Source organism: Lonchura striata, chromosome 1 (genome assembly GCF_046129695.1).
Source record: "Lonchura striata isolate bLonStr1 chromosome 1, bLonStr1.mat, whole genome shotgun sequence".
NCBI classification, from domain to species: domain Eukaryota; kingdom Metazoa; phylum Chordata; class Aves; order Passeriformes; family Estrildidae; genus Lonchura; species Lonchura striata.
In genome coordinates this window covers 44,986,583-45,009,966 of record NC_134603.1, presented here as the reverse complement: position 1 = coordinate 45,009,966, position 23,384 = coordinate 44,986,583, and the positions used below count along the sequence as shown (strand labels likewise).

At 37.6% G+C, this 23,384-nt stretch overlaps 1 long non-coding RNA gene across 1 annotated transcript in view; it reads left to right on the top strand.

Moving 5' to 3' along the window:
• The window catches only part of LOC110468138 (uncharacterized), a 51,517-nt gene extending 49,001 nt beyond the window's left edge, over window positions 1–2,516 (top strand). Inside the window, exon 4 of the long non-coding RNA XR_002465034.3 lies at window positions 2,476–2,516. This is a non-coding gene — a long non-coding RNA (uncharacterized LOC110468138). The remainder of the gene's footprint in view (window positions 1–2,475) is intronic.
• Window positions 2,517–23,384: the final 20,868 nt, after the last annotated feature.

Here is a 23,384-nt window from a genome sequence, read left to right as displayed (position 1 = left end):
TTTTAAATTCATTCTTTCTTCCTCCCCTAATCAGCATGTATGTGTTTGGCTTTAGGGCGTGCTTGAAGGATTCTGAAGTTGACTACTGTAAAAGTGGAACTTCCTTAAAAACCAAATATTGTGGTGAGATTATCATTCCACCCATAAAACAAAACAAAACAAAACAAAACGTTAATTGATTCTTGCTTTATGCAGTAGGAGATGATAACTTTGTATTATGCCTAATTGACAAAATCATGGAATGCTTTTTTTTTTTTTTTTCAATTTTAATCAGTCTGTTTTAAATATATAGGCAGAGTTGTAATAAATTAATGCAATATTAATGCATTAATAAAATTAATGCAATTATTATTTTATTAATGCAAAAATATTTTCTCTGTTTTCCACCTAAATATTAGGACAGCTTTAAAAATAAATTACATCCTGTTGTTGTGAAATGTCATCAGAAATATTCCTAGAAATGCTTCTTAATTGTCCCTCAGCAGAAGAGATTTACATAATTTCAATTGCAGATTGCATCTGATGTTTTTAGAGTACATGGTCAAAGCATGTTTCTTCAACTTGCATATAAATAGATGGTGATTTTTCATCACATCTCTATATGCAACATAACTGACATGAAATGAATGTAAGTGCAGGGAGAAGATATTTTTGACTGCTCTCTTAAAGACGTCTAGTAGAGGGAAGCAAGAAGTTAGGTTTAGTGCAGCTTTGAAGACCATTTGTATAAGCTTGAATGTTGCTGTCTGGTAGTAGAATTCAGTTTCAAGGTCTGTGTGGAGAGATGTTCCTTGTTCTTCTAGTCTAATCCACACTGAATATTCGGCATAAAATGTCATATGGTGAGTCTATCGGCCAAGTTGCTGCTGTGGAGCATTCCTATCCTGGGACTCATTTAGGATTGTCTCTTCACCGTTCTGAGACACCATGACCACTGTGCAATTTCTCCTTTATCCAACTCTCTGCTGGTTGCCATTGTTGTTGGTGTCACTTGATATTATTTAAGAAAAATAATAATGAACATGTAAATGCCTCACTCAAAAAAAGGTAATATAACTGTGTTATCTTTTCCAAGGACTTCAGGTGTCACATACCCATACTTATGTAGACATTTTTCCTTCTGAAAAACCATTTAAATGGTGGGAATCATAGAATCATGGAATGATTTGGGCTGGAAGGGACCTTAAAGAACATCTAGTTCCAACTCCCTACCATGGAAGGAATGTCATTTACTCCATCAGGATGCTCAAGCCCCATCCAATCTGACCTTGAACATTTCCAGGGATGAGGCACCCACAACTTTTCTGGGCAATGAACTATTATTCTAATTTATTCTGCAATGTTTTTTTATTTCATATGTTTATATTGCAAATACTGGACATTTCTGTTGCATTGGTAATTGTTCAATTATCGTAATTACAACGGTAATTGTTCACCTAAGCAATGCAATTATGCTTCTGTTTCTTCATTCTGGTACATATAAAGGAAGATGAAATGGCTTCTTTCATGTGCAAGGATGAAATAATTTGCTTGACCATTAGTATAAGAGAGTGAATTTTGAGTTCTTGGACTATTCAAGGAAAGAAAACAACAACACATAAACAAGGCAAAAGCTAATTAATCTAAAAGTTCATATGAAACCACATACCAAAAGTCTTCTTTTATTAAAAAAAAATTATGCAGTTTAAAAAATAAAAATGTCAATGCATTTGGATGAAGGATTTAAAGTAAAACTAGTGCATGCTTATTCACCATGTTCACATTTATTTCTATATGTACTTCTAGTTCTGGCCTATGACACACTTATTTAAATTATGGACATAAACTTCCCAACAATTTCTGAATAGACTAATTGTTGTATCTCTACAAGGCTTCACTTAATTATTCTGGGTTGAAAAGGCTGCCTTAAGAGAAGAAACTTCTCGACTGGGCATCTTGCAGTCATAGCTGCAAGTCCTACACTTCATACTACATTGTCAGAAGAAATCATGTGAATGTGTAGAGAAGCAATTGAAAATATCTTATTTTTTCACTGGGGTATTTGCTAGAGTTCTTTTTTTTTCAGGTTTGCCAAAACAGATGTTATATGAACAGATTCAGTACAGTCAGAATAATGATAAAAGTTAATCCTATGCCATAATATGAGCCCATCAAAATTTTGTTAAAACTTCAGTATGATAATCTTCATCAAAACAATGGGGGAATGAACTTTTTATAAATAATTTAAAAATGTAAATTTTAAAAGCAAAAGAAAATATTAAAATTGAAATATTTTAACACATTATAAAATATTATTTGTAAGTGTTTCTGTGGTTTTTTTTGTTTGTTTGATGGGTTGGAATTTTTTTTTTTAAATACTAGTTTTCATTAAATTCTCAGTAAAAATACAAGGGCAGATTTTCATCTGACTACCTTGGATTTCAAAATATCAACTTTCAGGATTACTCACCTACTTTCATTTTCTTTCTACTTTAGGTGTTGTACCACTGTCAAGTCTTGACATGGAAGAAAATAATAAGTTTGCTGTTCTAAATGAAAACAAGACCATAGAAGCAAGATCAACTTAAAATGCAGCAACCTGGGCTTTCAATGTGTTTGGCATTTTGTTGTGAACTTTTCACTTGGGCCCGGAAAGAAAAATGCTTATTTTTCTGATCCCAGATTGAATTTACAGGTCTGGCAGCCAGAAAATAATCTTTGGACTTGTAAATCATTCTCATTTGATCCAGAAGTCACTGAAACAGAACAAATACAGAACCTCACTATGTAATTCATTCAGGGTTACTTTTTGGCACATGATATCTGGCTTGAAAGAGGACATGCAAACACATGAAATTTCACTGAAGCATATAAAGACCACTTTTATGAGTGAAAACCAGCATCATCTTTGTATTGGTCCTTTGGTCATTTCCAGGTTTATTATGATTTCAAGGACATTTTGTCCTCACTTGTGTAGCAATGTGTTTTGCACTCAATCCAGTTTTCAATACACAAAAATCTATGAAGAGACTTGCATTTAAAGGAGACACATATACCTGGAATCAATATATTCATTATTTTTATTCAATTAGTCTTATTCAACTTTGTTAATAATATTTTAGGGCTAACAATGCAATCTTTGAAAGACAGCAGAGCAGCAAGTAAAGGGAGAAGATGGGAGTAGAGAAATGAAAAAGAAGCCATGTTATAGAACAGCTTGCTTCATGCTCATTATTGCTATTCTGTCAAAAAATGTGCAGAGCCCTCTGTCAGTGCATATACCCTTTCCTCTTTGTTCTTTTTAATGATTTCTTAGAGAAGTTACATCTAAGCTCCTTATGTGCATCCTTCACTGATTGTGAATCAGAAGGTATGTGAGGATCCATTCATTTACATCATAATTCTGATGTCAACCTTTCCTGTTACCACAGAAACACAGCCCATGACCATGCTTTGTATTAAAAAGGAAATATATGATACCATCAATGATGACAGCTCCCATGATTTAATCCTTGATTTTTGCCATAAAATCTGACCTTTACTTGCTCTTACTGCTTTACTTGCACATTTGATTTTAAGACTGCTGATAGCTTGGCTTCATTTGCTTTCTCAGTTTGCTCTAATACAAATTTATAAGGGTTGGAGTTTCCCAAATGCACCAGTTCTCTGTGGCTTTTGTCTGTTAAATAGAATGTCGCATTTTCACCTACCTAGAAAAACAGTGTCTCTAATGTCACTAATGCTCATCATAAATTATCTTCTCTTTCATATCTGAAATACAATCTCTCCGGAATATTTTCTTTCTAAGCCATTGTTCTTTTGTCTTCCTGGGTAGCAGTTTCTACATGTCAGACAAAGCATACATAGATTGAGTCCATTCTTAACTGTCAGGTATGGTTATAGGTCACAGCTATTTGATATTCACTCCTGATGGTTTTTATTTAAGTTCTCCTCATGCTGAGAAATCTGATAAGTGAGTTGTATCTGCTGTTTTACCTGCATTCCAACTTTTAGAGTTCAGGGAACCTGGAATTTGTCAGTAAAGATCTGAACCCATATATCACCCAGTGTTTGAAGGTTAGCAACATAAATCTTACAATAAAAGAACAAATGTTCACATTCCCTTAGCATGCAGTGATAAGGAATACATTTTCAAAATAGCAATTAGGTTAAACAATGAAAATGCATTCTGTAATTTTGTCCTTTAGAAAACAGAGCCAGCATAGCCTTGCATTTAAACTCAGCATTAACTGATTAGTGTGCAAACCTTCTGGTTTGCCTCTAAATATGTTCCCTGTTTTGTTATTGGTCTTTGTGGGGGTTTTTGTAGTTGGTTGTTTTTGTTGTTTTTTCTTCTCCAGACTTTCCCTCTTTATGCTAACAGTTATTGCCCTTTTTTTTTCAATTTTATTTCTCACCTTTATCTCCCATTTTACTTCAGGAATTTTTCATTATCTAATGGAAAGCAGAGTCCATTTGAGACTACTAGTTTTAGATAAAAATAAATTTGATAGAAAGTTCTGTTGTCCTAGTTTAGATATTGGAGAAGACTGATGATGGTAATTCAGAACTTTTCTATTATCCCTTTTAACTTCCAAATGCTTCTCAAACAGGAACTTTTCAGAGATGGGAAAAGTGAAGGAGGGATAGTAAATTGTGTGTTCAAGGCTAAAGAGAGGGAGTATTGTTGAGCACGATGGAGTTTGTGTCCCTTCTTTTGTTCAGATGAACCTTTCCTTTACAGCAACATCGTAGCTGAGACGTGCCTGGTTTTCATAGTCTCAATGCATTACCTCCTACCAATGTGTTTCTGCTCTGGCTGCTGTGAACACTACTTCAGTTTGGCATAGGAATGGAATGTTTTTAAGCTGATCTGTGGAATGAAAAACAGGACACCTCTGAGTCTTAGACACAACCAAACATTGCTTATGTTTCAGGAAACTGAAGAAACCTAAAGGAAACATACTTTATAAGAAACTTCTTTTTTAATAATACACTTCTTGTATCTCAGTCAGCAAGAGCAAATTTTACAATGGCAATTTTATCCCTGACTCCAGACTTGCCATTGACTCTCTAGGAACTGCATCAAGACATTACTCAGATTTTCATCCCGGTAATGATCATGAAGCAGCTTTTGAAGTACAATGACATAAATAATTCTAATGTGTATTTTAACCAAAATTCAGTGTGTGTGGGCTTCTTCAGATTTGTTGGAACTATCCCTAAATCAATTATACTTAATGTAAGTGACATCTAAATCTAAATGTTTATTATTGAATTTTGGAGGGGGAACAAAAAAAAAATCTGCTTCACTTCCATAGAGTAAAAGAGACTAGAGCTCCCTTCTTAAAGAGGAAAAAATATTAGAATGTTTTTTTTTTATTGTTGTTGTTTGGTTTGGTTTGGTTTTCTTTTCTTTTTCAAAAACGGAAGAAAAGATGAGAAAATAAAAAGATTTATTTGAATGCTGCAGTTTCAGCTTTGGCCACAGTAATGGGCAAGCTAGGCTGAACTATAGGAAAATAAATAACAGGAGACAAAAATATGAATAGTTTGGAAAAAAAAACAAACCTGAGAGACAGAAATAAATGTAGAATACATGATTATGACAAGTGCTAGCATCATCCTGACTGCAAATAAATGAGCTAATTTGCATGGGATTTTTATTTATGAATTCAAGACTGAGACTGAGCCATAGCAGGAGTGCAGCCAGGAATGCTCATGTTCCCTACACTTCATGTGGGTTATGGAACATAACAATATTTAATTGTGCCTATATGGAAAACAAGGGACAGAGGGATATATATATTTTGGTGGAGATTTCTGAAAGCATAATATAAGAAAAAAACCTCAAAAGGAGTTAAAAAACCAGCTTCCAGGGATGCTGTCAACTCAGAATAAGCATTCAACATCAGTGAAATGGTATAATAAAGCCAAGACAGCTATGGAGGCCTGGCAGATATACAGCAGTGGACTACAAGAGACTCGTGCCCTTCTGGAGGGGCTGTTGGAAGCCAGAAACATTGTCTGAGGTACATCGAGTAGCCCTGGATACCTGTGTACCTGGGCAGCTGGGTTTGCTTTTGTCCATTCTTGCTAACTGCTGGTAGCTTCACATAGAAACACAATAGCATCTCCAAAGTGGTCTGAAAAAGTGTGTTTAAAATATATGCAATTTTTCAGGCAGGCAAATTATGACTTTTTTCAGAGCTTCATACTGGCAGAGAACAGGAATAAAGAGTGAGGAATTAGGACCTTATAGTAACTTCACAAACAAGTAAAGGAATAGTGAAGGATTTTAAAAGTTAAACAAAAAACACCAAGCCTACAAGAACACTTTTTAAACCCCTAACTGTAAAGTCCTAGTTTGTAAGAATAAGGGAAGCTCTAAAACGTTCCAAATAAAACAGTTCAAAAGATAATCCATATCTTCATAATCTGATACCTGAAAGTGGTTAGGGCTGGAAGCACAATGCTTGTGCCTTCAGAAACCAGAGCCACCCTCTTTTCTGATAATATTTACTCCATTCCTTATTTCTATGAGGTCACAGGACACTAAACCTTAAACTTTGTCAGCCTGCTACTTATATGTGGGGTTGAAATTACACCAGCCTGGGAACAGAGCCAGGACTGCCAAGTGTGTATTGCTTCAGGAGAGGCTGAAGATCTTGAATAACATGCTTTTATTCTTCTGATTTTGATTTTTTGGGATTTAGGGAGATATCTCTGGAGAAAAAGCTGAATTCCCTTAGGATATCTTTTCTAGGAGGAGAGAAGCACTCTACAAGAAACACTGAGAGAAGATTTCTGCCAAGGTAATCTGCCAAAGATTCCCTCCTTCTAAATCTGCTAACATGAGCATACCTTATAAGTATGCCAGCATGGTTTGGAAGGCATGTAAAGAATCTAAGTGAGCATATAAGCAGCTAATTTGAAGTGCACAGATGCACTTTCCCTTGGGAATTATCTCAGCTCCTGAAATTTCATTCCAGTAATTACCAAGGCAAATCACAAAGATTTCCATTTACTAGTCTGGGGCTTCCTGAAATCCTCTAATTAAACCCCAGCAAGATGGTTTCAATAGAACAAGGATTTGATTTTTTTGTCATGCTCTTTTCTGTTCTTCCTTCCCCTCCATCACAGTCATGTGTTCAGATGAAGGGCTCTGTGTGAGAAGGCACAAGTCTAATGCCAGGAGGAAACTATATGCCCTGCAATAGTAAGATGCTACCAGTTTCCTCCTTCAGTATTCTGTATCATGAGAAAATTATTTAACATGGTCAAAAATCGATTTTACAATCTGGAAAAAAATAATATGGAGATAAAACCATGTAATATTCATACAGAACCTGTCAACAATGAAATTTTGGATTAAGAATTATTCTTTTATTATATTAAATGCAATTTGATGGTCAAAGGTTTTAAAATTTACTTTCTTCTTTCCTCTTCTAAAATCTTTCCCAGAGCTTGACTGTCCATTGCATAGACAGGTGCCTAAGACAGTCTGCCACCCACATTCCTTCTGTGGTGATAAAATCCAGAAGAGCTTTTAGTCCTTGAGGGTGATTATTTCCATATAACCCTTCTGATCACTCCTAGAAATTAGACACCTGGAAATGTAATTACACTAGGCAGCAGCTGAGACCAATAGGTGAGAAGCATTATAGAATGACTTTAAACCAGACTCTCCTATGCATATTTAACTGAGCTCTGCTCAAGCTACAGCCCAAAGATAATCAGTGAAGTAGTGTCAAACAGACTTGTGGTTCTCCTGGCAGCTTAAGGTTAGCTATTGCTATGTGGAGGTTTTTATACCAGTTTCAAGTTTCTGTTGAAAAGGAGAGGCCTTTTATGAGTGCAAGACTGCTCACCTTTTCAGGACAAATGAAAGCGTAGCAAAATATGAACCCTAAGGATCACAGAATCACAGAATCACAGAATCACTTGGTTGGAAGAGATCTTCAAGATGATCAACTCCATGCCCAAGTGTTGGGCATGCCCCAACACTTCAACTAAACTATTGCACCAAGTGCCACATCCAACCTTTTTATAAACTCATCCAGGGATGGTGACTCCACCACCTCCCCAGGCAGATCATTCCAATACTTTATCACCCTTTCTCTAAGAAACTTTTTCCTAATACCCAACCTATATTTCCCTTGGCACAGCTTAAGACTGTGTCATCTAGTTCTGTCAGTTGGTGCCTAGAGAAAGAGACCAACCTCCACCTTTCAGGGACTTGTAGAGAGTGATAAGGTCACCTCTGAGTCTCCTTTGGTCCAAGCTAAAAATCCCAGCTCCCTCAGCCATTCTTCACAGGGCTTGTGTTCCAAGCCCCTCACCAGCCTCGTTACATCCTCTGGATGTGCTCAAGTGTCTCAATGTCCTTCCCAAACTGAGGGGACCAGAACTGGACACAGCACTCAAGGTGTGGCCTTACCAGTGCTGAATACAGAAGAATGACCTCCCTGCTCCTGCTGGCCACACTATTCCTGTTGGCCTTCTTGGCCACCAGGGCACACTGCTGGCTCATGTTCAGCTGGCTGTCGACCAATACACCCAGGTCCCTTTCTGCCTGGGCACTCTCCAGCCACACCATCCCCAGCCTGTAACACTGCAGAGGGTTACCGTGGCCAAAATGCAGGACTCAGCACTTGGACTTATTTAACTTTATCCCATTGGACTCTGCCCATCCATCCAACCATTCCAAGTCTCTCTGCAGAGCCCTCCTACCTTCCAACAGATTAAGACATGCTCCCAGTTTAGTATTATCTGCAAATTTACTAATGAAAGTCTCAATCCCCTCATCCATGTCGTCAATACAAATATTGAACAGAATGGCCCCAGCACAGAGCCCTGAGGGACACCACTGGTGACTGGCCCCAGCTGGATGCAGCACCGTTCACCAGCACTCTCTGGGCCTGGCCATCCAGACAGTTCCTAACCCAGTGAAGAGTGCTCCTGTCCCAGCCTTGGGCTGCAGCTTTTCCAGCAGTGTGCTGTGGAAGACAGTGTCAAAAGCCTGCTGGAGTCCAAACAGACAACATGCACAACCTTTCCTGCATCCACCAGGTGGGTCACCTGGTCATAAAAGGAGACCAAGTTGGTCAAACACGACCTAAACCCATGCTGGCTGGGTCTTGTACCCTGGCCATCCTGTAAGTGCTGCAAGATGACACTCAATAAACTGCTCTATAACCTTACTGGGTACTAAAGTCAGGCTAACTGGTCTATAATTACTAGGATACTCCTTCCCACCCTTTTTGTGAATGGGTGTCTCATTGGCAAGCTTCCAGTCATCTGGAACTTCCCAAGTGAGCCAGGACTGCTGGTAAATGATGGAGAGTAGCTTCACAATCTCATCTGCCAGCTCCCTCATCACCCGGGGATGGATCCCATCTGGTTCCATAGATTTATGAACATCCAAGCAGCTCGGCAGTTCTCTGACTGTTTCCTCCTGGATAGCAGGGGGACCATTCTGCTTCCTGACACCATCTACCAACCCAGGAGGACATTTGTCTTGAGGACAAGTTGTCCTCCCACTAAAGACTGAAGGAAACAAGGAGTTAAGCACATCTGTCTTCTCCTCATCTGCAGTTACTAAGTTTCCTCCTGTGTCCAGTAGAGAACAAAGGTTGGCATTACCCTTCCTTTTGCTGTTAATGTACTTGTAAAAACATTTTTCATTATCCTTTACAAAAGTTGCCAAATTAAGTTTAAACGGAGCTTTGGCCTCTTTAATTTTTTTCCTATATGCCCTAGTAATTCGCTTAAATACTTCTTTGGAGATCTGACCTTCCTTCCAAAGATAATACATCCTCTTTTTATTCCTAAGTTCCTTCAAAACCTTGTTGCCCATCCAGGCTGGATGTTTGCCTTGGCTCATCTTTCAGCACACAGGGACAGTCTGTTCCTGTGCCCTCAAGGCCTCTGTTTTGAAGCATGCCTACTTCTCCTGGACTCCCTTTTTTTTAAGGACTACTTCCCAAGGAGGTCTCTGAATAAGTCTCCTAAATAGGCCAAAGTCTGCCCTCCAGAAATTCAATGAAAGAGTCTTATTGATGTTCCTCTTGATTTCACCTATTATCGAGAACTCTATAATTTCATGATCACTATGCCCCAAGTGGCCTCCAACCACCACATATCCTACCAGCCCATCTCTATTTGCAAACACCAGTTCTAACATAATTCCTCCCCTGGTGGCCTCACTCACCAACTGTGACAAAAAGTTGTCCTCCACACACTCTAAGAACTTCCTGGACTGCCCCTTTTCTGCTGTGTTAAGTTTCCTGGTAAGTAAAAGTCACCTACAAGAACAAGGGCTGGTGATCCTGAAACATTCTCCAGCTGCTTATAGACTAAATTGCCCACCTCTTCTTCATGGGTGGGTGGTTGATAGCAGACTCCCAGTAGGATGTCAGCCTCGCTGGCCTTCCCCTTAATGCTTACCCCTAGGCATTCAACCTCATCCTCATTAGTTTCAATACCCATGGCATCAAAAGCTTCCCTTATATAAAGGGCTATCCCCCCACCTCTTCCCCATTTCCTATCTCTTCTGAAGAGCTGGTAGCTATCCAGTGCAGCACCCCAGCCATGTGAGTCATCCTACCACATTTCCATGACAGGTTCATAGCTCTGCTGTTGCACTATGACCTCCAGCTCTTGTTTGTTGCCCATGCTGTGCGTATTAGTATACATGCACCTCAGCTGGGCTTCTGATTTCACCCCTAACTCAGGCTTACTACCCTTGGGCTTGCTTCCAGAGAGCCCACCTGCATCCCCTTCCTGCTTCAAACCCAGTTTAAACGATGGAGGGATGGCTGTTCAGGTAGATGTGCATTATCCTGTGCTGCTGTATGGCTGCATCATATGAGCTGGAAGGGATACAGGCTCAAAAGCACCCCTAATCCTTGGGGTCACTCTGTGCTTGCATAGCACTTAAGCAAAGGGCAAAAGAATAGTGAAGTAAATGAACCACATAAAAGCTTTTACATAAGAAGACAGTAAAATTAAAAAAAAATTAAAAACAAAGAATAGTTTGGAGATGAGATAATTAGAGGTTATTGGCAACATAAACCAACACTGAATGAGCAAGGCTTTCAGGAATCAAGTTGATATACAGAGTGCTGAACCCTGATGAGAGGTCAGTGTAGAAACAATAGATTTTAGTGGGTAGTCCTTGTTCTGGAGGCCTTTGGATTGATTCTAAATATCTGCAAAACATCCTTATTAGAAACACAGCGATATTCCATTTAATCAGGACCTTTATATCTACTAGAAAGCCTTCAGTGTTCTGATAATAAAAAAAAATAAAATAAAAAGCCAAAAAATGAAAGCCAATAATATCCAAAGACTGAGCCCTAGTGAGATCCTTGCTGTATTACTTAATGGGGATATAGTAATGGTGCTCATCAAACAAAAGCAATATGAAGAGATTTTAAACCAAGATAAACTTTCTTGCCCTTTGTCATGAGACAAGAATAATGGTACAGTAGATGAAACTGAAAAGAAATAAATTCAAGCTGATAAAAGAGGATTTTTTTATACAATGCATAATTAGCCAGTCAAACTCACTGCCATAAGATTTCACTGAGACATAGAGTTCAGAAAGAAAAATAGGCATTTATATGGATAATGAGAACATCTTTAGATAAGATGAAAAAGAAAAAAGAATATAAAGAGTACTGTGTTGTGGCATAAATCAAGCACTAGCTTAAGAAAGAAGGCATTAAGAAATTATATAGGACAGGTATGACCATTACAGAGATTATTAGTATCCTTTATGAGACTGAACCATTGTCCAAAGCATGAAGGCACATACTCTCATATTTTTGACTTATTTGTCAAACCATCTAGGTTCATAACATCCAGGTCTACAAAATAGGGACTGTAAGACACTCAGCAGATATTAAGAAACAGAAAGTATTTGGGCATCAAGTAAGGAAGAATTTGCCAACAAGAGGAACAGGGAAAACCCATACTTGATTGGCCTCATTCTTTCTGCAGTAGCAAGAAACTGCAAAAGGCTGTGAATTTTAGCACAGCTGAAGTTTAACTGCTCCAGCCTTCTGCTTCTGCCTCAGTGGATTCTGCTTCTATCAGCATCAATGGAATTGGAATAAGGCTTTAGGGCAAGCATTTAGCATACACTTAAAATCTACAGTTTTATTTAAGCAACTTCTCTGGGGGTATTGACTAGTAAATCTTTAAAAAAGCATTTTTTAAAATGTCACCTTTTCTTATACTATGTGGTGGTACTTCACTGTTTAAGAAGTGATTATTCTAGTTCTGACTTGCAGGATAATGAATCACTGGGTGACACACTACTGTGCTTTTAACACTGTTTTGTTTGTATCAAGGGATGGTTGGGTTGATCTGCAGAAGAGAAAGCCAGGCCAGAGCCTCCACTCAAGAATAGATCTGTGGTTCAACAATACTTGTAAGGGTTTCATTATTTCCTGTTTTTCTATTTTGGGATTCCTGTTGTGGCGTAAAATAGAGGATATTATACTTGTGGACGAAGGCTATATTTAAGAACTTCTTCAAGGACCAGACATGCAATATAGGGAACCTGTGAACAGGGTTGAAGAAGATCCTAGATATGTGCTTGCAGTAGCAGGAGGCAAGCAGCCTAACAGCTAAGTGGGTTCAGCCAAGAATGTCCAAGTTATGTTTATTTATTGGGGTTGCAGGAGGCAGCACTAGAGCTGTCACTGTTAGCTTTAAGAAAAATAAAGGATAATGTGCAGCATGGTGGAAAGAAAGGAAAACTGTCTGGAGGAAGAAGTAGTACCAGCAGAACATCTGGAACACTAACTAAGAGAAGAAAGAAGGTGCCTATGTAAATACTGGAAGCAGTCGAATTACAATGGTCCCAGTGTTTGCTAACTCTTTTCTATCTTTAGACAAAAAAAGAAGCTGGAGAAAACAGCAATCTTTTGAGCTATCAGGCCCAATTTGCAAATCACATACATGGAAAGTAAGTCATCCAAAATTTCAATCTACTGTGACTCATTCCTCTCTAATTTTGATATATGATGATGTATCGTGTGCTTTGTGGTACACAGTGTGAGAATGAGATGCCTAGTCTAGAACACTTGGGCGGGTAGGTTGGAGAAATCTTTTTCAAAATAAGTTATATTCAAAATAATCTTAATAAAGAAAGACATGTCAATCCATTCTTAAAACTTTGTTTTCACAGGAGAGAAAAACATATAAATATATGTTATATGTATATTATGTCTATAGATACACATAGCATACTCAGTATCAAGGCTTTAAGCTCCAGCTGGCAAGCTATTAGCCAATTACTTTGGATTTCAAAAATTTTAGTCATGTAGAAGTCAATGTGTGGTTTAGTGGTTTAGTTGTGTACTTTAAATTAGACGTAAACCTGCTGAATCAGCAACAGAATGTTTCTTTTTCCTGAGCTGACGTTAATAATCATGTTTTGGCTCATTGGCCTTCCCACCCACCACAAGTATTTGTATCTCTCACAAGAGAAACGAGGCTAAGTGCATCTGCAGCCATCTCAAATCTCAGAAGAAGCTAGAAGGGAGCTAGGATTCTGACTCCTCATCCCAGTTTCTCTTTCTAATAGCACCCTTCCTTCTAATTCAAGCCTATCTAGATGGCACATCAGTGGGTTCACAAAAAAAAAGGAATACTAAACTTCATATAGAATGAATGCCCTTTTAGGTGCTATCTCCTTTCAGAGCTGTGACTGCTTCTTCTACGGACCACACTTTGATCAGTTAAAATAATGCAGTCTTCAAATGGCTTTTGCTCCCCCACTTGGGTAAATTTCCTTAGTTTTTTGTTTATTTAACTGTGCACAATATTTTCCTATATAATACTATACTTGCAATTAGAATACCTGGTAGGATGGGAAGGCTGAGTTTCTTTCTTCTGTTGTTTCAAAAGTAAAGAAATTTTTCAGTATTTTCAATGTTGTCTTGTACTGGAAACCATTCTTGCATTCTTAGATTTCGAATAACTGCCTATGTATGTATACCTTTGAGTAAATGTCTATGTGCATTGAAGTTTGCATATATGCATATGTAGAATTAGTTCTGTGAATTTGATCAACGTGTCTGATCAACCATGTTTCCCTTATTATTCTTTTTATCTCTCTGAGCCATCAGTGACACATCAGGATATGACTAACAAGCTCCAGAGAAACAGTATTTTATCTGTAGAGTTGTTTATCAAAGTCTATTCCTTGCAAACTGGTCACTGCAATTGTAAAACAGCATTAGACAGCATATATGATTAAACTGTTTTTGTTGATAGAATATATTTATCTGACTTTCTTTTTGCAAAGTGATTTGCAAGCAGGTATTTTTTTAAACTTTAGTCAAAGTGTAATCACCCTCTGTTTCTATCTAAATGTTAGGTATTGTTCTTAGAGTATTTTTCACTGATAAAGAGCTCCTCAGGTGTTTTTTTCTGTGCTTATCTTGTGATATGAAGAACCTCTTATTGTTCAATATTGAAGAGTGGAGATAATACCCAATTTCCAAACCTTCAAGTGGAGTTTCGTCTTGTACTCAGTGAGTAGAAAATGATGTACATGACAATTGGCATTTCACATACCTTTATCTACAGTTTTTCCAGCCAGTCATGAAGTTATACATAATATTTCTGGATAGATGTGGGAAAGGAAGGAATAAGACTGAAATTAGAACCAACCAACCAACCAACCAAAAAAAAAAAAAAAAAACCACTCCCACAAATATAAGATCTTTTTCTTATTGCCTTTGCTACATCTTTCCAATAATTATGAAAGAGTAGCATATACTGAAATCAGAGACTACTATTTAGAAGAAAGAAGCATATCCAACATTCTTCTGTGTCCTTTCTAAGGCATCAGTGATCTTAAAAATAAATAAATAAAAGGCTGGAATTTAGTAGGATCAGACACAGTCCTGCTGAGGAGAGAGAAAAAAGTCCGTCTGCATTCTTTCACAGCTCCATGGGTTCAAGCTATGTATGATTGTTTGGCATAGGAATTTCTGCTTCCATGACATTCTGTATGAATAATTACATCAAAGAGTCTCATTGAAGTATGGTGGTGTAAAGAACTATTCATGAAGTGTTGCAGCTTGTATTGCACCTGAGTGCACAGTCTGGCCCACAGTTATTGCTATTAAAGCCTATGAAAGCAGAGCCTCTCATTCTCTCATTCAGACAACGTGGGGCAGAGAGGACAATGTAGTATCAGCACAGACCTTGGCACCCTTTAAGAGGATGAAGAAGTGACTTGGGATAAAGATGATGACAACACAGATCTTGAGGCCTTTGCCTGTTGCTAGTTCTGCTGGCTGGTGACTGAACTTAGAAATCTATTCAGTGTCCTACACAAAATTTCAGCATTTAGTCTCCACCCAACTTTTATATAGGCACAAAAAATTACTATCCTGTGTCCTTGTTGGTGATCACAGCAGGGAGGTTGAATCACAGAATCACAAAATGGCTGAGGTTGGAAGGTACCTCTGGAGGTTTTTTGTGCCACCACAATGCTCAGGCAAGTTCATCTGGAACCAATTGCCCAGGAACATGTCCAAATATCTTTTAAATACCTTCAAGTATGGAGATTCCACAACCTTTATGGCAACTTCTTCTTGTGCTTGGTCACCCTACAGTAAAAAAAGGGTTGATATTCAGCTGGACCCTTCTGTGTTTCAGTTTGTGCCTACTGCCTGTGTTCCTCTCACCAGGTGCTACTGAAAACAGCCTGCTTCTTTCATCTTTTCACTCTTCTTTTGGGTATTTTCAGAATTGATTGATAGATTGTAGACTTTTGTAGCCTCTGAGCCTTTTGTTCTCCAAGCTGAACAGGCCTAGATCGCTCAGTTCTTCCTGACAGTTAAAATGCTTTGGTCCCCTAATCTTCTTTGTAGCTTTTCATTGAATTGCTTCAAGCATGTCCATGGCTCTCCTGCTCTGAGAAGCCCAGAACTGGACACAGTACTCCAGGCATGGCCTCATCATTGCTAAGCAGAGAGGAAGGGTCCCCTCCCTTGACTTTCTAACACTTCTAATGCAGCCCAGGAGAGCAGTATATATGACCATGAAGATTTTTTCTGGCCTCTCACTCAAACCCCTGATCTTTTCTGAACAAGGATGCTGGCAGTACTGCATGCTGAAGCCTGGACTGCCATTCTATGTTAGCGAAACAGCCATTCTGCTGGTAAACGCAGAAAGTCAGTCTTTAGGCTTGTCAGTCAATATCTGCTCAAATCTAGGCTCTTTTTTCTTCCTTTTCCATACAGGCAGAACTTTGGCAATGACCATTCACATAAACCCTGTCTTGATATCCTCACCCCCACTGGGTTTTCACACAGAAAACAGCAGGAATGGTGCCAAAATTAATCTGGCATTGCAGATAAAAACAGCTGCTATTGTCCAAATGGTATTAGAACAATTCTCATTCCTTCTATAATACCCCATAGTCTAAGGCACTTATCTATTTAAACCTGAACTTTTTTAGTACAGGAAAAAAAAACAGCCCAATGTAGAAAAATTACAAAGGAACTTTTCTAGTTTTCTATTTTTCATGTTTCAGAAGATATTTGATTAATTAGATTGAATGAATTGTTTGGACATATCTAATCTGTAAAGACTATAAATCAGAAGTATTTTTTAACCACATTATCTATTCTGCTAGCACTGGTACTTAAGCTATTTGATTTCCTGCTACAATCTCTTGATTTAAATTTTATGCATTTATCTGTCTATCTTTCATGTTTATACACAAAGCTTGCTGACTCAGCTAACACACCACCCAAAATGAAGTAGTTCTGCAAAGTGATGAAAGCACAAAATTATTTCAGCCTGATCTGTAGCTCACATCTTAGTACAGAAACCATGCCTGATGAATGTTTTTCTCCCAGAGTAGCCCCTGGTAAACTAAAGATCAGCAAAATGTTGCTGACTGCAATTAACTGTCTAGATCTTCTAGTGAACCTTAAGCTTTCATTCAGTCTCACATCAAGTGTATAAGGATTAGATTTTATAAAGGGTACATGACCTAATACTTAACAATAACAGAAAAAAAACCCATTGCCCATTTTACTGGCTATTAAATATAAGGCATAGCATAAAACTACTGTCCTAGTTTCAGCTCAGTTTCTTCTTAGTAATTGGTACAGCGCTGTGTTTGGATTAATTACCGAAATATGGATAACCTGTTGATGTTTTGGTTGTTGCCTGGTAGTGCTTATTCTCTACATCAAGAACTTTCAGAACCCATGCTCTGCCAGCCAGGTACACAAGAGCTGGGAGGGAGCACCACCAGAACAGCAGACCTGAACTGGCCACAGGGATATTCCATACCATGGAGCACCACGATTAGTATATAAACTAGGAGAACTGTCTGGGAGGGGCCAGTCTGCCTATCATTGGTCAGCAGGTGGTGAGCAATTGTATTTGGCATCACTTGTGTTTCTTGGGTTTTATCTCTCTATCTCCATTTTGTTTTAACAATAATGGGAATATTAATAATAATATTTTAATTTTTTTAATATTTAAGCTGCTCTTATCTAAATCCAGGAGATTTATTTTCTTTTCTCTGATTCTCCTCCCCATTCTATCATGGGGCAGTGCAGAGTGTGAACAGCTGCGTAGTACTTAGTTGCAGTATGGGATTAAACACCTACATATCTGAAAAAATTCCTATTTACCAGGGGTTCATAATCCTCAGGCTCTGAGAAAACAGAAATTTTACCTTTTCTTCAATTCTTTCTTTTTTGCTTTAGAAAGGAAAAGATGGTATTGTAAGTGTTGGACTTGATGACCCTTGTGGATCCCTTCCAATTCAGAATATTCTGTGATTCTGTGATCTCGATCATGTGATGAAAAACCAAAGCAAAAAAAGCCTTTAGACTCAGTACATTTTATAAATTACTGTATTAGGCAAAACAATCAATGAGAAATACATTTTAATAAGGAACATCCATTTACCCACTTCCACCATGGTGTCCTTGAACATCAAGCTGTTGCTTTACTCACTGTTCAGCATCACTCAAACATTTTCTAAGAGAGCCTGCAATCTATCATTCAAAAAATTGTAATCAAGATTTACAGATTAAGACCCTAAAATTCAGCACAAGCATTTTAAATAATCAATTGGTATTTAATTAACGCACAATTGCTACTCTAATACTGAATCAAATCCTCTTAAAGTGTGTCCATAATTCCCACTAGAGTGGTAATGTCCTGAGAGTGGAAGAAATACCCTACGATCATTAGGAGAGTATTGCAAATTATGGAGTTTTTGTCAAGAGATTAAGCTCTTCCAGAATCTATTACACATGGCAAATAAAGGCACTTTAGAGCAGAAATGAATTATGGTACTTCCTTCCACTTTTTGAATAAACACATTATCTTACTATTCTTTCCAATGAATGTACCTAGGACTTCTGCATTGTACTTTTTTATAAAATATTGCACAGGAAACTGCTTAGGAAAAATTATGTTAACACAATTTTTGTCAAGTTAGTTGCAACATCTTTCCTATGAAGACAGGCTGTGAGTTGGGGTTGTTCAGTCTGAAGAAGACAAGGCTCCAGGGTGACCTTACAGAGACCTCCTAGTATATGAAAGGCATTTAAAAGAAGGCCAAAGAAGGACTTTTTTCACAAGGGCATGTATTGGTATGATAAGGGGGAATGGCTTTAAACTGAAAGAGGGTGGGCTTAGATCAGATATAAGAAGAAATGCTTTCTTTTTAGATTGGTAAGACACTGTAACAGGTCATCCAGAGAAGTCCTGGGTGCCACATCCCTGGAAGTGTTCTGGACCAGGTTGGGTGGGGTTTTGAGCTACCTGGTCTAGGTGGGTTGGCCCTGCCCATGGGCAGATGGTTCAGAACTAGATTACCTTTAAGGTCCCTTCCAACCTGTAGCAGTGTATGGCTACAGCAATGATTGTGATCCAGGGAGGTCACAGTGGTGACAGGGAAAACAGAAGAGACAAGTCTCTGGTGTTTAGCAGGGGTGTCCATTTATTCCACCCCTGTCCACCCCATGCTCTGGGGAGCAGGGGGCAGAGGCCTGGGAGCCTGAGCAGAGCTGAGAGCAGAGAGAGACAGAGAGAGAGGGTGCAGACCCAGGGCCTTGCGGCTTTATCAGGTATCCCACAGGACGAATCTTAAGATCCGATTACAACCACTTTGGCTCCACACCAATCCAAACCATTCTATGATTCTAAGAATATCTAGAAAAAATATTAGCTACAATGTGCAAAAAAAGAACTCCAACATTTTTGGGAGACATTTCCTTCAATTTTTCAAAGATAAATGGTCAGAAAAGTCCTAATAAAAATAAATTCAGGGAACAGCTCCCATTGTTTCTTTTGAAAGAAGTCAAACATTATCTTATAATTGGTTATTTGGTGAATGAAATAAAGAATTATGATATACATAGACTAATTTTACCCATCTTGTTATGTCACAGTCAGAATTTACAGAAAAGAACAGATGTAAAAGGAGAATAATAGTTGTCCTGAACTATTCTGTTGTGCTGAAGAAAGGATTAATCAAAGCTGGGTTTGAAGTCCAGCGCTTGAGTAAGGGAAATGTATGTATTCAGCTCAATACATGGTAGCACCTTTTGTGATGGCACCCAGCTTCTTTCAAGCTGTGGTTTCCTCACTGGGAGTGTGATCCTTCATATTTAGCTGGTTTTTCACTAACTCTTATTTTTTCTCTCCCCAAGGACCTTGTGATTTTTCAATGCTTTTATAAAGCTAGCATTTATGATCTCCTGAGGCAAAGATTTCTATGATCTAATTACTTACAATGTGCAATAGTACTTCCATTTGTCTAGCCTCACTGCCCAGTCATTGTACAGATTAACTTCTAGTCTTTCTGCTGTTTTACATTGATCACAGTTTTGTATACTGTTGTCATCTGCAATTTTAATTGCATGATTTCATTGGGAGGCTGAATAACAGTTCTGAAAACTGATCCACTCCAAAACAAAATGCTTTGTACTAGCAATGAGTATTGCATTTCAAAAATAAAATATATATAGGTTAAATATTTGCAGTACTTCATGAAGTCAGTGGAATTCCAAGTTGCTGTTCCATGGGTCTTATACAGAGGAAAACTCTTTTGTTACATGTTCCTATGATTTTTGTGCAAACATCTATCAGAAAAAAAGAGAAAAAAAATGTAGGTAAGTATGAAATTCAAAGGCATAATTCTGCAATATTTAAATCAATTTTTTCTACTACCAGATCCAGGATTCTTTTTCATGTGTTTTGTTTTGATTTGGTTTGGTTATTTTTTGGGGTTTTTTTGTCCCAAATGATATAAAAATATATCTGTGTCAGTATTTGTGCAATAGCTATAGCTTCTAGCTGACATATGAATATTGTTTCTTGAACTACTGTGATTCTCACATATATTGCTTCTCAATACATGCCTGTGTGTGGGGTCTAGATCTGTATCCATATCCATATGTTTATATTTCTATATACACTCATGTAAAACCTTCCCTTGTATTGATAATAGTTGTTTTAAGGTCCAAGAGTAAAAATTTGTCTGTAAGTGAAAAGCACCAAGGAGGACTATTCTCTGAAATTTTTTATCTGAAGTGCTGCTGAGGTATACCTACCAGAAAATTTCTTATTTTTCAGTCTCATCTCCTAAAGAAATAATACAGAGCAATGATCACATCTCAATATTTGGAACTATTTAATTCTGACTATATTTTGCAGAAGAAGGTGCTTGTCAGCTAATTAGCTAATTAGATTTTCCAGAATTTTGTAAAAACAGACCTGGCCATGGTATGGAATTATTTTTTAAGAGGCCAGCTGGTTACACAGAATCCCAGATTTGATTAATGTCTTTAACTTATTCTCCTCAGCTTTATTTTTTTTTTCTTTAATACATTTATGTTAGTTAGCTGCATCAGCTATAAGTTCATTCCATCACTCAGCTCTTTTTATATCTAATAATTGATTTCTGAGTTCACTTTCTATTTATGCATATTTTCTTTGTCATTTAAATTCCATTCTGCTTGACCTGAAAGCTCAACAAGATAATCACTTAGCTTGTAAGGGCATGTTAGACAATATAAATTTTGGACAGATGTACGGCTCATTAGGTAAAAAAAAAACCTGTCTGGATTGCTGAGCCCAAGCTGTGGCGGTGAATGGAGTTATATTCTGCTGGTGACTGGTGAAAGGTGGTGCTCCCCAGGGCTCACTATTGTAGCCAGTTCTGTTTAATATCTTTGTCAATCACCAGGGCTCACTATTGTAGCCAGTTCTGTTTAATATCTTTGCCAATCACCCAGATGAGGGGATCCAGTGCAACTTCAGTGAGTTTGCAGATGACATCAAGATGAGTGGGAGTGTTGATCTGCTGGAGGGCAGGAAAGCTCTGCATGGGAATCTGGATAGGCTGGATCAATGGGCTGAGGCCAATGGTGTGAGGTTCAACAAGGCCAAATGCCAGGTTCTGCACCTGGGTCACAACAACTCCAGGCAATGTCACAGGCTGGGGAAGAATGACTGGAAAGATGCCCATGACAAAGGACTTGGGATGTCAAATTTTGGAACAGGATGCCCAGGAATTTGGTAGAACCATCATCCCTGAAGATATTTAAAAGTCATGTAGATGTGGCTCTTGGTGACATGATTTAGTGGTTGACTTTATAGTGCTGGGTTAATGATTGGACTTGCTATCTTAGAGATATTTATCAGCTTAAATTGTAGAGTTTTATACTAAATTTGAGGCTTGAACTATTTACAAAACTTATTTTTTTGGTGCTATAAGATGAAATCTCTACATGTTATTTAACTATTTTTTCCTTAACATAGACACCTCTCTACTACTTCATATTGTTGCTACTGTGCTTTCTGACAGTCTTCAAATAGATATTGAGCAATGACTTTTAGCTAGAAAATGCAATTATTTAATTCATCCTCTCTAATTAGCTGATTAGGTATGGATACTTTATTTCTTTTACAGGTATGATGTATTATATATCTTGACTCTTAAAAAGTAGATCAGAAAGGGCATTGGGAATGCAGAGAAGTAGATGAGGTTGAATCTGACTCAGATATTCTAAGGATTCTTCCTACAGTCTTGAATAAAGGCCTGAAAAAACACCCAAATTCTTCTTCTTCCCATGAAATAGAGATCACCTTAATAAATAAATAATAAACATAAATAAAATGTTTATTTGGTTTTAAGTAGCACTTCCTGTCCCCAGTCCTTGTTACTCATTTTTTAACTTGAAGAAATCCTAGAATTTTATCTTTCTGGAAATCTTAAACCAATATTTTATATAATGGGTGATTAGATATACTCATTGGCATCCCATGCTGCTTTAGGAGGATACAAACTTATTTATCTTTCTCCAGGATAATGTCATCTGATTAGGAAGCAGCAGTTGTGTGTGAATTTAAAATGTCATTTTTGTTGTCTCTTAGTAAAAAACTAGGCCACCTATTTTTTAATGACAATGAACACAGCAACAGCACACTCTGAATAAGCATTGTGCTATTTTTGTTCAATTTATAGGATGGAAGTCAAGCAAAATGAGACATTCAATGTTCAGATGATAACGAGAAACCACATTAAGGTTTTAGATTTTTTCTTTTCCTGTTGAATATTGTCAAACTAGAGAAAACCTCTAGAAAGTAAAAGAACTAATTAAGCTAGACCCAAAACTCTATGTTTATGGAATAGGCTAAAAAAGTAAATGCTTCTACCTTGGCAAAATGACATTTGCATTTTTGTTGTTGTTTGCAAACAGTAGTGATTTTACTCTAGATATGGTTGAAATTATCCAGTCTTTTCTTTCAATTAAAATTTATCTTTTGTTCAGTTGTCAACGAATAATCAAATTACTGTGTCTGAAATTTTTATTTTGTTCTGTTTTTTACTAGCTTTATAACACTGAATCACATAATTTCTGACAAATGTCAGCATCTTACAACTTCACCTAGATTTTGGCTCTTTTCCAGCACACATGGTCTAGTTTAGGTGTCATATTAGAGGAAATCAGGTTCTGCACAGAGTATCCAACCAAGTGCACTACATTATTCCCAACTGCTAAATGTTGACACTTTCTTAGATGTATATCAGGTTACTGTTTAAGATAATGTCCTTGGGAATTATCAGCAAACATTACTTTCTGTTGTACACTAATATTATACATGGGAGACAATTATTGGAAGTGTTATGAACAGATGGTGCAGAAGGAAGAATAGCATTCAATAATGAAACATAATGGGACAGTGCACTACACAACAATGTTAAAATCTTCCACCTTCTTGACACTTGAGGGATAAAATTTAATTATTTGTGAATCTATATTTGCATGGAAAAACACTGCTTTTCATTAAAATGCCTTAATATTGGAACCTTTCTTGTAACAGATCATTAT